This window comes from Corvus kubaryi, unplaced genomic scaffold (assembly GCF_017639235.1).
Source record: "Corvus kubaryi isolate FWS band 111438036 unplaced genomic scaffold, C.kubaryi_AGA036_p1.0 37396, whole genome shotgun sequence".
In the NCBI taxonomy this organism is placed as follows: domain Eukaryota; kingdom Metazoa; phylum Chordata; class Aves; order Passeriformes; family Corvidae; genus Corvus; species Corvus kubaryi.
Window position 1 is genome coordinate 23863636 of NW_024581135.1, and position 14678 is coordinate 23878313.

Below are 14678 nucleotides of genomic sequence, written 5' to 3' on the forward strand. Positions count from 1 at the left end.
CCTATGCATTTTAGCACTCCTTCAAATATGGATCCAAATAAACTTTCATGGTTAAGTTGATGTTGGGACTTGAAAAAACAACTGTCTTTTATTCTGGTATACACCTGATATATTTTTGCTCTTCATTGAGTTTTAATGCTAAACATAATATTTGAACATCTATATCTGATGCTCTTTATGTCCCAGTGGGGATATATCTCACTGAAAGTATCTATTGTCTAGTAATGACTAACATGTATAAATATTTATATAATTTCTCATAACTCAGCACCACTAGCTATCAAAATGTGCTAATTTTTTGTTGTTTTGTTTTGGCTTTTGTTGTTGGGTTTTTTTCTATACAGCTTCTTAGTGTTAGAGTAAAATGATGAGGTTTGGAATCAACTTGGGAGGTTTTCTTGTTTTTATCAATACTTGGCACTGCAGGCTTTCTGTGGCAAGCAGTTTTCTTTTCACTACACTTTTATTTCCTTCCTTGTTGTCTTAGACCATATGTATTTACCAATGCCTAATTCCAGAAGACTTCCTTAATACGTATGAAGGCACTGACCAGGGAGAATGTGCTTTGCTACTAAACGTTCACAAATGCAAAAAATCGAATTCTCATATTTTCACTTTTTCAGACCTGCCAGATTCACATTGATTTTGTGTAAAATTTTAAAATTCACAAAGTTTTCACTTCTTGCTTACTATTTTGTTGAACACAGAACTTAAGTTCTTTGGCAAAAGAAGGTTTTCAGGATTCTTAAAATTAATTTAGACATTTACTCATTTCATTTAACAGTATCTAATTGTTTAACAGTACCATTTTGGAATTGCTTTAGCTGTGCTTTTTATCCTGAGATAATTTATATTTGTATTTTTATTTATTCATGACAGTCTTAAATTTTACAAGGTGAATAAATTTTGGTTTATCTTCTTTAATTATATTTTAAAAGATCCCATAGACCCCCAAATTATGTGCAAACATTCATGTTTGTTAGTCTCAAGGGATTGCAAGAAGATGGGGATATAAAAGTAACATTTCAATGACACAGAGATAAGAGCCAGAACTCTTGGTAGTTTATGTCACCCTCTAAGAGCAGAGTAGTAAGTATTTCTCCAGCAACATCCGGTCTGTGTTAAGAGTTCTGTGATAAGAAATGACACTAAGAGTGGCTCTTTGGTTCTGTTCAAGATCCCTTCTAATAACCCACAGCTGCTTGAAAAGTACTGGGGTGGGAGATGATGGGAGCTGTGCTGAGGGAGCTCAGAAGCCATTTAAACCGCCCCCTATGCTTGCTTTGGAGAACTACACTGGTGCATTGTTAGCTGCGGTGGTTTATTCCTGCTTTCTTCTCAGTTCTCGACTGTGTATTTTTGCTGTCAGTCACATAAAAGAAACTCTTCATGTGGAAAGAAAGACGAGAGGTAGGTACATTGTTTCAGAATGACACAGATATACTGTGATAAAGACAAGCACTGAGAAATCCATTAGCTACTGATCTCCCTATTTGCATCGCTTCTTAGACACAACAACTGTTTGACAGACTACTGAACTTCTTAATTTATATAGAGCACAAAGTGAGGTCATGGGTATTATTCTTAAATCAAATTAAGGATTTAGCTGGCACATATATGCCTGAAAAGGGAGCATACTCAGGCAAAGGTGAGCAGAATAAAGTTAAAGATATTAAGAGTGTTTTCATATTAATGGAGGTGTAAAAACCTAAATTTGATCATTGCATTATAAAAAATGCATTAGGAGGTATGCACTAATTCTTCCATGCAATTTTTATGTAAGAATAAGACCATAGAAAATATGACTTACTGTAGAAGAAAAATATTAAAGATGTGTGGCTAGACATCTTGGTGGAAAATAAATGGTTATTTCATATTTCTGTACAGAATTAAATGTAAGAAGGAAAAGGCCTAACTTCTAAGGTAGTCTCTTATTCGATTGCATAGTGTTACATGATTAACATGATAGTTAATTTCTTTGATCTGTTTGCACACTGGCATAAAATGAATTGCTTTAAAGGGCCTAGAACTTCTCAGTCTTCATGTGACACTCTTACGACATAACATGACCGTATTGTTGCAAGGGAATAATTTAGTTGGATAAGTAATCTTGTGTGTGTGGTCCATTTATTGTCAGTTCACCATTGTTTTAAATGGATTTAGCAAACTGTAGCAAAAAGGGCTGTTCCTTTTTTTTTCATTAAGCTGTTAAAGAGTTCATGCAGCAACTTTTTTCACAGTTTAAAATCCAGCCTGTATTTCCACCAGAATAAAATTTCACATTTATACAAGTTCACACACTTCACTTCATACAAGCTGCCAGGCAACACATTCCAATATGTTTCAGGGTTGCCTCAGAAGAGATCATTGGAAGAATCCATCTACAGTGTGGTTCCACATTGCCAAAGGACAAACTGTGGCCTAAAGCAAACTTTTCGCATTTACTCTAAATTATCATCACAAAGAAACTTGTTTCAAACAGGAGATTAAATGTTTTTACCCCGAATTACCAATTTGAGTCAAACACAGCATTTTCTGATTTCATTTTGATTGTTTTCAATAAAGGAAAGCAGAACTCCAAAACCATCCAATCTTGAAACAACTTGCTGCAAAATTTAAAAGCAGTTTCTACAATCAAAACAGCTTTTATTGTAGGAATTTAATTTCTGTGTATAAATAGATATCTCCTGTTAGCTTTTTGAAATGCATCAATATGAAATCAAATATTCCATTTAGACAAGAGGGAAGTATTTTTCTGCATATAAAATTGACTTTACAGGAATTCCAGCCTGTCTTAATATTAATCTTTTTCCAATTCAGACAGTCAAAAACATATTCAATTATTCATAGGGCTGTGAGTCTGTTTGCAATTGTTTCTCATGTTATTTGGAAGAAAGACGTAAAAATCAAATGGCAGAGGAATACAATACAATAGAAAGAACAGCTGTTAAAAGGAAAAGAAGGTTGGTGTGATGGAAGAAACAGAATGTTCCATCAGCTGATACACCAGCGAGTGTTACTAGACAGCCTGAGAGAAATCACCTGTCTTATTGAAGAGCCCATTATTTAATTTACAGACAAAACATGGAGAGTTAAGTCATCTGCAGAAGGGGAGAGATCAGACCAAATCCCTCATTTTTTCCTCTTGTGCTCTGCTGACATTATGTAACCCCTCCATGCACAGATCTCTATCCTGCAACTCCAACACTGGGAGACTCTTTTGGCTATGATACAAGTTAGACTAGTGGCCAACATAATTTGCTTTCAAGCTGATGGAATTTACAGATGAAACAGCTGTATGCAAGCAACAAAGGTATCCCCATGCACCAATTTTGAATGGCAAGCACTTTGACTGATGCAGGGCCAGAAGGAAGGGCATGTGGGATCTTTCGAGAAGCTTTTATGATGAGCAACAGCACCTCCAGTCCCTGGGTGAGCAGTAATTAGAAAAGATATCATCAAGAGTTGAGGAGTAGCATGTCTTCTTTTTTCCTTCTCCCAGTCCTGGTGGGTTTCCACAAACACATGTATCCCAGGTGGTGAAAGAATAAAACATAGCAAGGATGTCAGCCTGACTGGTTGTTGCCGCTCTCCCCCATCAGAGCAGGGTTTGAAGTCTCTATAGGTTTACTGCCCATTTGAGATTGCTTTGACTCCAGGTACAATCTGCTGTGATTTTCATCCTGAAATGCTTTTCCCCAGGTGAAAACAGAGACTGGGGCTACGCTATATGAGATCACCCTTTAAAAAAGGAGCAGTGGAGCAGGGCCAAGGTCTAGCTGCTTATGTAATACTGACTAAGGTAGTGTCCGCATTTATACTTTCTTTCAATTACGACATAAAGAAAAGTCCTTTCATAGCTTATCCAGAGGGAAAAATTAAGAAGAAACAATAGCATGACATTTTCTAATCACATATTTTTCCCACTTTTTCAAAAGACAGTGTCCATCTGTTTTAGCATCTGCTCAGTGTAGTTCAAAATTCTCCTAAAACCAACAGAAATGGCTTCACTGCCTTAAAAACGTCAAGATCTAAGAATATCTTGGGGGGAAAAAAGTTGCACATCTTGTCATTACAGCTGCAAAAAATGTCTCTGATCCCTGTTCTCTGCCCATTTAAGCAGAGTATACAATCTCCATTTATTTCAGTAGGTTTGAGAAAGGGGCTTGACTGAAAATTTTGATGATTGCAAACACCAATTATTTTTTAAAAGTGCAAAAATTTTACCTGATGTTAAAGGCACTGATATGTTGTTGTCCTTTCTTCTGAGCCCTTACAGCAATAATGAGGGATCAGACTATGTCTGAAGTATCACTTATTACATGAAACATTTGATAGATGGGTTTTTAAAGTAATAAAACAATGTACACAGGTTTTGTTTCCACACATCTCACTATCCAACCAGAGAACATGCGAAAAAACCTGAAAAAACCTGCTAAAACCATCAAAACATTAAATTTTCCTGTCATTTCTATTAAAACTTCATGAAGGGTATGATTTGGATCACATTTTTACCCACACATTTGCTCCTTTTGCAGCTTCAGTGATCCAGGACACTTCACAAAAGTAATCTGGTATCAGAACTCATAAAATAATTCAAGCTGGAAGGGTGGCTAATTCAACATTTTTGCCTCAATTATCAACTCACAGGATATGTTCATAAAAGAATTTTATCTTGGTGATCATAAGCTGAGAGCATACTGGATATATATCTGCCTGGCATGTGAACACTTCTGCTGAGAATCAGATTTATAAATTCACCTTTTTCTTCACATACAGTTTAGTCTTTTTGTCAGATTGAATTTATACTTAAGTCTTGATACAAGAAAAAATAATGCCAAAATTTTCAGTCAGTGAAAGGAGAAGTGGAAAAGAATGCACTGAAAAAAAATTAGTCTAGTTTTGGATGTCTTTTTTCACTTTTTCAAACTGTTCAACTATGTACTGACTTCTAGGAAGTTTTATTAATTATTGCATCCTATATTCCATAGTCTCCTTTGCATGGGTGCTGACCCTTCTTCTGCCTTGCACATTATTGATTCCAAGTGTGACTTTCCAGCTTGTGTTTCTGTTGTCAGTCTGATATTATCTCTTTAGATGAGGAAGAGTGATGCAGGCACAGCTTTTCTGAGAACATCACCCAGTCTGACAGATACTACTAACACAGGGTAACCTGCAAACTACCAAAAGAACTGGAGGATCTTTTCCCTATGGAAGCCAGATGAGATTCCCCATAAACCAGACAATAACATGTTTACAAAAGACTACTTAGACTCAAAACATGTAGCAAACATATTTCTAATCAGAATGACCCTCACACCCATTAGAGGAATGAGACACTATTCCACTGGCCTTGTTAACCCTGCCCATTTTATTGAATGCCAGTTGCTCATGTTGAACACATAGCAGCAACAAAGGCTTCAGTTTTGCTTCTGTTTTTATCACGGGTAAGAACAAGGGCTGCAGGTAAGGATAAGATGCTCACCCATCTCAGCTGACATCTGCATTAGTAAGCAATGAAATCTGTTTTATCCCGTGTGTTTCTGTTCCTTCATTCCTTTATCCCACAGCCAGAGTTGTTGCTGGTTCCGATTAGCACTTGTACATTTCCATGGAAATGGGTAGGTTTTTAAAGAAAGGGGGCTGGAAATAACAGATGACAGTGACCAGTGACTGATACATGAATTGTGTTAACAACACAGCTATCCTACTGACAAATATCAGGGTAGAGAGTAAAGCAGGGTGAGAAGCATCATGGTGCCTTAAGAGGAGATGAAATACAGTGAAATGAAGTATAGATGACACACATATCAAAACAAATATGTCTAAATGGCTGACCTTATTTAGACAAGGAATGACATTTACATGGCAAAAGCAATGAAATTTAAATTATTACTTTTAAGTGGCAGTAATTAAAGAGTGTGAGGCTACAGCAGTTTTCTGCAGAAATAAATAGATGTATGATATAACGAGTTAGTAATGGAAAAGCCTCCATTCAGCACGTAATTCTCAGCAGATTTTCTTTATTTGAAAGCAGTGTTATAGCGTTATCATCAGAGTGACTAAAATTAAATGAATTAAAATGTCATCTGGAATTAAGTCAATCCTTTTATTATTATTCAGTCTATCAATGGAATCTTTACATGACAAGGAGAAAAACCCCACAGTTTAGCTGACAAAATCAGCATGATCAGTGATTTCAACCTGGAATGTTTATTGTTTGCAGTAAATCGCTTAAAATGAGTTGTATTAAATCTTCCTACTTGTTTTTTTAGCTCTGTGGACAGGTTCATTGAATCAATAGGATTATACTTGCTTTAGAAAGTGTAGAAGAGTTGGTCTATAAGTAGATTTTGGTGAGAAATACTGGTAACAACACTAGAAATTTTAGTGCAGATATAGTTACAATTATATTAAATACTTATTTACTGTGATATAATAACTGTTTTTCTTTCTCTTTTTGTCTGAGAATTTCTGTGGAGATTGGACTCACATTCCAGATTTCTTTGGAATCAACTTTGTTAATATATTTCCTATGCAGGCATCAAAAAAGATGAATCCATGTATCAGATACATATATCATACATACAGCTTTTTACAAAAGATCTCATTTCTGAGATTGGTGACTATAGAAATGTGTCCTTGCATTTTAACATGTTTGTGACAATATAAATATGAATAAACACTCTTTGATGGGTCAAATTCTACGTTCACAGGAGGAGTTATATTTATTTCCTTGTACCCTCTCATTAGTTTTACCTAGGCGTACTTTCAAAGCCATTGCTGTGAGTTTCTGAAGCTGGCAAAGGGTTTGCATGTGGAGGGAACTCGAGGCAGTGATGTCCTGGGGCTGGTTGCTCCCACACGACAACGCTGTTGCCCATGCAGGACACAGAGCTCTGCAAGAGCAGTGGCAGTGAATTGCTCAGGTGCTTGAACTGATGAAGCAGCTCAAAGCTTTCCTTGCTAGGAAAAGCTCCAAGACTGCTTTTAAATTAAACCACTTGTCTCCAACATGTTTAACTAATCTTGCAATAGGAAGGAAGGAAAAAAACAGGGAAAAATGTTTGAATTTTTCCTTAACACTCCTGCTACTAATAAGAATAAATCAGGGAAACTCCAATCAGGATGCCAGGTTTGTTTATCCTGTAGCACTGTGTTCTGTTCTTTGTAGGATCTTGGAACTGATGCTTCTGTATCCCACATATGCAATCCCATATATTCCATACGAGTTGTTTAAAGACACCTTATATACAGAAGAAGTATTTGTTAGTGGTTTTAAGCCTAAGCATAGATGAGGTATAATGAACAATCTGTTAAATGTTAATGTAATTCATCCTTTCTTAATTTACAAACATGACATATTGCATGTATTTAGTGTTAATCTCTTTTAGACACTCATTTGTTTTGACCTATGTCCATAATATATTATGTACCTTGAGAAATTTATCTTGTCACTTTGAAACAAGATTACAATTAATATGACACACATGAGTTTAAATTAGTACTCCGACTAGAGATGTGTGAGTAATGAATTAGCCACAGTCTTGAACTGTTGGCAGACAATTTAAATTGCCTGACTTTGATACACAATCTGGAATCTTTAAATATGTAAACGGTCCTAAGTCAACATGTTTTTTAGATCAGTGACTGAGCAGTACTCTTTAAACACTTTTTTATTAAGGGAAAATAGCTAAATAAAAGTTAGCTTGGGATGGTATAGTCAGATGTCTGACTGCAAACAATTCTTCCACAGATTTGTTTTGTCACACCACATTTGGTTTGCGATTGTAAGGTCAAGCCTAAAAAGTTAAGTGGTTGCCTATAGGAAGCAGGATTGTAATTGTGATATCATTAGAAATACTGAATTGTGGATAATACTTTATATTTGTACTTGTCACTTGTCTGGTTTTTGACAAGAGGAGGCAGTTTTGATGGGCTTCCCGTGGTCCTTGTGTTTTTTATCCTGTTATCCAATTTTCTGCTGCACTGCTCTCCTTCTGTCACACTGACTGCTAGCCAGCCTTGCGTCCTTTACTGGAAGGGCATACAAAGCTTTTCGCTATAGTGGACAGAAATAAAAGGAGACACAATAGTAGAGATGAATTTTGATAAGTACCTTATGTCCCCTGTCCAGGCTAAGTCATACATGATCTATATACCACCTGAAGGTCTTTCAAATCTTCTAGAAAAAGTAACAATTATGGAATATATGTATGTATATATAACTTTTAAAATAAAATAAATCCTGAAAAGAGAAAAAACAATCTATGATTTTAAGGGCTCTTTGTGTATGACAGGAAAACATTTAAGTTAAGTGACCCTGTGTTCTTTGAAAAAAATGAACAGCCCAAACACCAACTAGTCCATAAACCACAATCAAAGTCCTAGTATATAGGTAAGTTAATACTACTCCAAAAACTCTACCTTTTACACAGCTTATAATATCCAATAATCTTTGGATATGAATTTCCACTAACTTTCTTTTTTTTGGAATTAGAGTTTGGCCTGAACAAGGCTGAGTGTATACAAGGCTTATACTCTGTACACTTTTACATGCTGATTTAATCTGCTCTAGGTATACCTTATGCAAAACTGATTTAGTCTCTGATAATAGTCACATTTGCTCCTATTCTTTGAAAGCAAGTGTAACCATTGTGTGGAGTTTGAATTATTGGATGAATCCCTGGATTTTTATTATACTTGATGTTAGATTTATCTGTCAGAGTGTTTTAAAACCCCACATCCATAAATTTCAGGACACAAGCATAACGATGCAGGCAAGGATCTATATAGCATATAGCAATAGCATAACATCAAGGCTCTGTCAGAACTGGCAAAGGAGTGCTGTGGGTTTCTACACCCAGGTTCATGCTGCATTTGGACTCCATCATCCAAAAGTTAGAAGATGTTTGTGATAGCTAACATCCCACCATGTCCCGACTTCTTTGCCAGGGATCTGCAAAGCAGAGGAGAGGGAAGTGGCAGTCCCAGTCTGGACCATCAGGAGCCTAGGACCAATGGCCCCAAGCTCAGGAGAGCTGTCTCACCGCATATATGCCTAGTAGCCTACTGTAGGTCTTCAAACAGCTCTCAGCTACTTTGTTTCCCTTCTTCCTTTTTGCATAGCTGAGGTAGCAATGCTCTTGTTAACAGCTGTTACTACCTCATTTGCCATAGACTGCCAATAACATGGCTCCTGGCATTGTTGAGAAAGAAGACATTAAATGGGAAGAAAAAGTGTTCTGTAAGCTGTCAGAGACATAACTGCATTACTGAAAGAAAGTACATCTTCAAGGCCTGGCTGAATGGGGGCTTTGAGCAACCTGGTCTAGTGGAAGGTGTCCCTGCCCATGGCAGGAGGATTTGGGACTAGATCATCTTCTGAAGTCTCTTCCAACCCAAACCATTCAAATATTCTATGGTTCTATGATCTAATATGGCCCCATGATCATCAACAACTTTAGAAAACATCATTCTCCTTATTTGTTATTTTTTCAGCTCAGGGAATTTTTGTGTTATGTAGAACATTTTTTGTAGATCTTATCTATTGTGCTTGCTAGACTCAATACCAGTGTCTACTATAAAGGAAGAAATAATTGCCTCCAATATCTGTGAAAATTTGCTAACACAATTTTTGGGGAACGAGGCAGTATCCCAAAGAAGCACCTGAATGCTTGTTAGTCACTTTTAAACCTATTTTGAATGAAGTTATAAGTCATAGGATTCTAGATAATCCCCCTACTTTAGTCATACACTGGACTATGATTTAGTAGATCTCTTTTTATAACTTTTTTGTAAGGGTTTTTTATATGCCATATGGGGTGTAGGATGTAGCTGGAACAGATTGGTGTTCATTAATCAGTAATTCGTACTTCATAAAGAGCAGAATTAGTATTAAAAGTAACAAATTCTCTAACATTCTTGGTCAGGGACAGCAAGCAATTGCAAACATACTGGTTGCTGTCCCCACAGGGCTTCTTCCACAGCCGCCTCCTTCATGCCCACAGAATAGTGAGCGCTTGCAGTTTTATGTTTGGAAATGAGTGGTTGCAACATTCTTACTGGGTTATTAAGAAGCAAAGGTGATACTGCCACAAACTGAGTCACACACTGAGCAAATCTAGGATAAGACCACAGCAGTTACACGATACCATAAGAAACCTGACCACATAAAAGAAAGTTAAAGGTATCAAGCTTTGAAGAATCATGAAAAAGGAAATCAGATCAGTGTAATGCTCGAATGTTTGGTAAGTCAGAGAGGAAGAAACATTTCTGTAAAGAAATTAGTAGGATTTTTTATTATGTACTGTAACCAGCTCTAAGATGCACTAGCCAACACATTAGCAGGATGGATGGATGGATGGATGGACGGATAGATAGATAGATATAGATAGACAGACAGATATACTTGTCTGATTTTATTTTATGCTACCAACAATCTTAAGAAATCCTACTTTTCCTTAGAACACTTTAGGCTTAATAAATGGATGCCAAATCGTAGCTATTATGTGTAGGATCACGATCAGCAGAGCAGGCACTAAGGAGCCCTCTGTAAGGCATGAAAGATGCCCAGGAAGGGCCTTCAGGTAAAAAAGAAGTCTCTGAATTCTTAATTACTTATGTGATTATGTCTTTTGGATTAGATTTATTTTTACATTTAATACAACAGGAGTTAATTGACATAAACAGGTAGGTAGCGGTACTAGTGGTACATATCTCTGCTACTTTTATTCTGTTTTCTCTTATATACTTACATGTGTTTTTTTCACATGGGAAACTAGTACTTTTTAGAAAATGTATTTATTTATTTGTTAGCCCAGGTGTACTTGTGTGTGTGTGTGTGTGTGTGTTTGTGTTTACACTGCTGCGTTTTCTTGTGCTTATGTGGCATATCACAAATCAAATCACTGAAAAACCTGAAGAAGTTTAACTTATTGTTCTTGTTCTTAGTCTGCTGCAGAAAATACAGCCATGTCCAGCAAAGAGCTCTTAAATTTTCCCATTCAAGTACAGACAAGGTGGATATAAATGAAAACATAGGCAACTCAAAGAGCTATTCTGTTCAAAAGTTTACCTATATTTAGATTGTGTTTTTCTGTTTTAATGTTTCTTGTTTTCATGTAGTTTTTATAAGCTCTATGGTTTAGTCCTGATGAGTCAAACCTGACTGTGATGTGAATCTGAACTTCATGGATTCTCATTGATACTGAAACTCCAGATGTCTTGTGGTTTTGGTGTCACAGTAGAATGATACAAAGTACTAAATGTTGTCACCTATGGTGTAAAGCAAAATGTAATGTATCTGGATTTGAACAACCTGCTACAGAAAGAATGTGGTTGGGGTTTTTTGGTTTGGTTTTGTTAGTTTTTTGACCCAGTGACTCTAGCCTTGTAATTTCAGTAACTTTGTAACTCTGAGCTCTCTGGACCACAAAAATAAAGTCTCAAGTTTCCTTAGGAATAAATGATTGCCAGAGACAATTCCTCTTCTAAGCAACAATTAGGGCATTAGCTGAACAAAGAGCTTCATCTGGCAATTAGTATTCGTGTGGTGAACAGGGAGAGAATTAGTCAGAGATACAAGAGGCTCAGGTTGCAAGAGCTGAAGCAAAAGGCTCGGTGTGCAAGCTTTCTAATGCACCAATGCCTTTTCGCCTCCCAGTTTGAGAATCTCTTGCATTTATATTTCACAATAGTTTAATACTCTTGTGTTGAAAGAATACATTATGGTTCATACATTCATCTCTGCTTCAAAAGATAGGCAGCAGCTACTGGAAACAGCAGGGCTCTCTGCTGTGTTTTTAGTCCTGAGGCTGATCAATAAACTCCAGCGACACAAGGGAGGAAGGGGTAACACACTCACACACTGCTCAGCCCCAGGAATGCAGAAAGGATGAATAGAAAGCTAAATGTTTCTTTAAGGAATGAGACCCAAGCACAGATGGCACTCTGTATTCATGGAAGGCTCCCACATGGTGCAAAGAATTAGAGCCTGCAGGGCCTCATAAAAATAGCAGAATCACCTATGCTCAAAATCTTCAGCCTGATTCACTCTCAGCTACATCGCTGTAAGATAGGAGGAGTAAAGGTATTAAGGTCATTGGATTAATGCAGTGTAACACTGTCCTTACAGCTGAACCTCACACCCACTGTGTGAAATGCTTATCCAAAGGGCTTGTAGTGACTGTGTCATGAATAAACCAGCCAAAAAACCTACAACTCCATCTTTAACCATGATGAACCAGATCATGGATTCTATATGAGGCCATGATACCCCTGTTGAGGTGGAAATAATCCAGAAATCTAGTTTACTGGAGCATCTGGGGTTCTCACAGGGACTGGAGTTTGGTCTTGTATAAGCCATTTCTGAGCCACCATCTCTATAATTCTTCTCTTTAGCTCAGAAGTAGCATGAAGTCAGGAGAAAGGGAAAAAAAGGAAAGCCTCTTTTTTCTGTCTAGTAAAATCCAGATGCCTAAAGCACCCATAAAAGGAACATAAGCTGATATCATGCTCAGCCATCCACACTGAAAATCAGAAAAATGAAGTTCCAAATATTCCAGAAGTTCAGAATACCTGGAACAGATTAAAATATTATTGCTGAAGTGATTTGGCTAATTCCAGGAATCTGCATCTTCAATCGAAACAAGCAGAATTTATCTGCTGGACATTTGTAGTGTATATAAATAATGCATGCCACATACAGACAAACATTCGTATTAATTTTGGCCAATTAAATCTTTCCACAGTTTCTATATTGCTAAATTCACTTGTGCTACATACATGAGCACTAAAACAGATCTAAGAAGAAAATAAAATAATCTCTTGATTTTGATTCAGTACAAAGGAACAGTTTGTGTCTTTGATGTTCTCTAGTAGATCACTTGGCAAATGTAATTTCTTCAGAATTTGTGTGCTATGGGTGTGCTAGTTCTGGATTCTCCCTAATAATGGGAAAAACTAGGTATGTCAGTATCATGTTTGCTGATGCTTTAAAATGAACTTTTAGCTGAATTTCTGGTCCCATGGAAATTCTGCTAAAAGGACACAATGGTAAACTTAAAGCAGTTTGGGGAGACAAAACCTCTTCATTTAACTGCTGCACACCCAGATGTGCCAGACTGCACTGGAGGAAGCAGACTGGGGAGAAGTGAGATGTGATTGTGTCTCTAACCCACGCAGGCCTAGGATCAGTATATGTTCCTGTCTGAAGAGTCTCCCTTTCTTGAGTTTTTACTGAGGAAAAGCAAATTTAAGGGGACTCTACAAATAGAGTCCCCTGCCCTTCATATCTTCCCAGTCTCAATTTTCTCAACCATGAGTGAATTGTGTTGTGGCTTTCTTCTAACAGGGGCTCTCCACTATGGGATACCCCTTGAGCTGTTCTCTGCCAGTCTGTGGGCCAGGGAGGGCTTTCAGAAGTCACAACTTGATGTAAATCCACCAAGACCAAATTCCTGGTAGAAAGAGTTGATGATGAGGTCCTAACTGAGAAATATTTGGGCTTGAAACAGAACTGACTTTGGAGGGAAAGAAACATCATCATGAGAGTCAAGACCCACCATAAATCTTATCAGATATGTAATGGTTGGAATTAGGATAAAATTAGAGATGGAGGAAGAAGAAAGGATTGTTATCCGAATAGCAATGGGACTGTTGTTCTTTATGAATCACAGCCTGTGCTTCAAATACCATGTTAAACAGAGGTGGTGTTCTCTCTGTAGAGCTCCAGAGCATTTTATGCACAAGGTTTCTTCCTGCGTGGCCAGGTATCAGCCCTGAGAAAACTGCCCTTGCAGAGCCAGAGGAGCCCTGACAGCCTAGCGAGGCAGCCTGCGGGGCCCCAGTGCCACTACTGACAGCAGCTGTTGCTGCTTGGGGGGACACGTACGTATAACACAAGACTTACCAGACTGATTTTCCACAGGTGCTACAGTTTCCTAGGTGGATGCTAGGTTGTTCATTTGACAGAAACACATCCAAGAGCAACATAAAGTGGAAGAGGTCGAACTGGTCTTGTCATAGATGTATAGCTTAAATACATGATCTAAGACAGTTCAGTGAGGATAGATTAAGCATTGATGAATTTGGAGATCATAGAAGCAATGATCTTACAAACATACATGCTTATTAGGCACTATAGACCCACCACATAAACTAAGTTGGAGTAATTAAATAAGAGGAAGGCGAAGGGGTGAAAGAAAACACCATCTGCTAACTCTCGATCAGTCACTTATAAGCAAACTGGAATATAATGAAATTCATTGCATTCTGATCATGAATAGATACATCTGCTTGGCTTGTATTATTTTTCCTCAAAAATAGTGCATATGTTTTGTAACAGTTTGGTAAACACATGAAAGAGAGGAAAAAGAAAGCTAAAAAGTCTCTGCTGAAGTGTATGAAATGAAGCAACTTGGATGCTTCATGGCATTTTAAAAATATTTATTTTACAGACACTCTTAACATTTACAATATCAATAGTTTGGTTTGAAAGTAAAAGCTTGATTATGCACTCAGCAGTTTCATATTGCCATAAGATCATTGTATTTGACAGAGTGAATCCAAATCAACACTAATTAATGATCTGACGTTCTCAGTTATTCATAACCATCAACTGATACACTGATTCTATTACCTGACTGCTAAATGTAGGATACTCATGGAATCTCCTC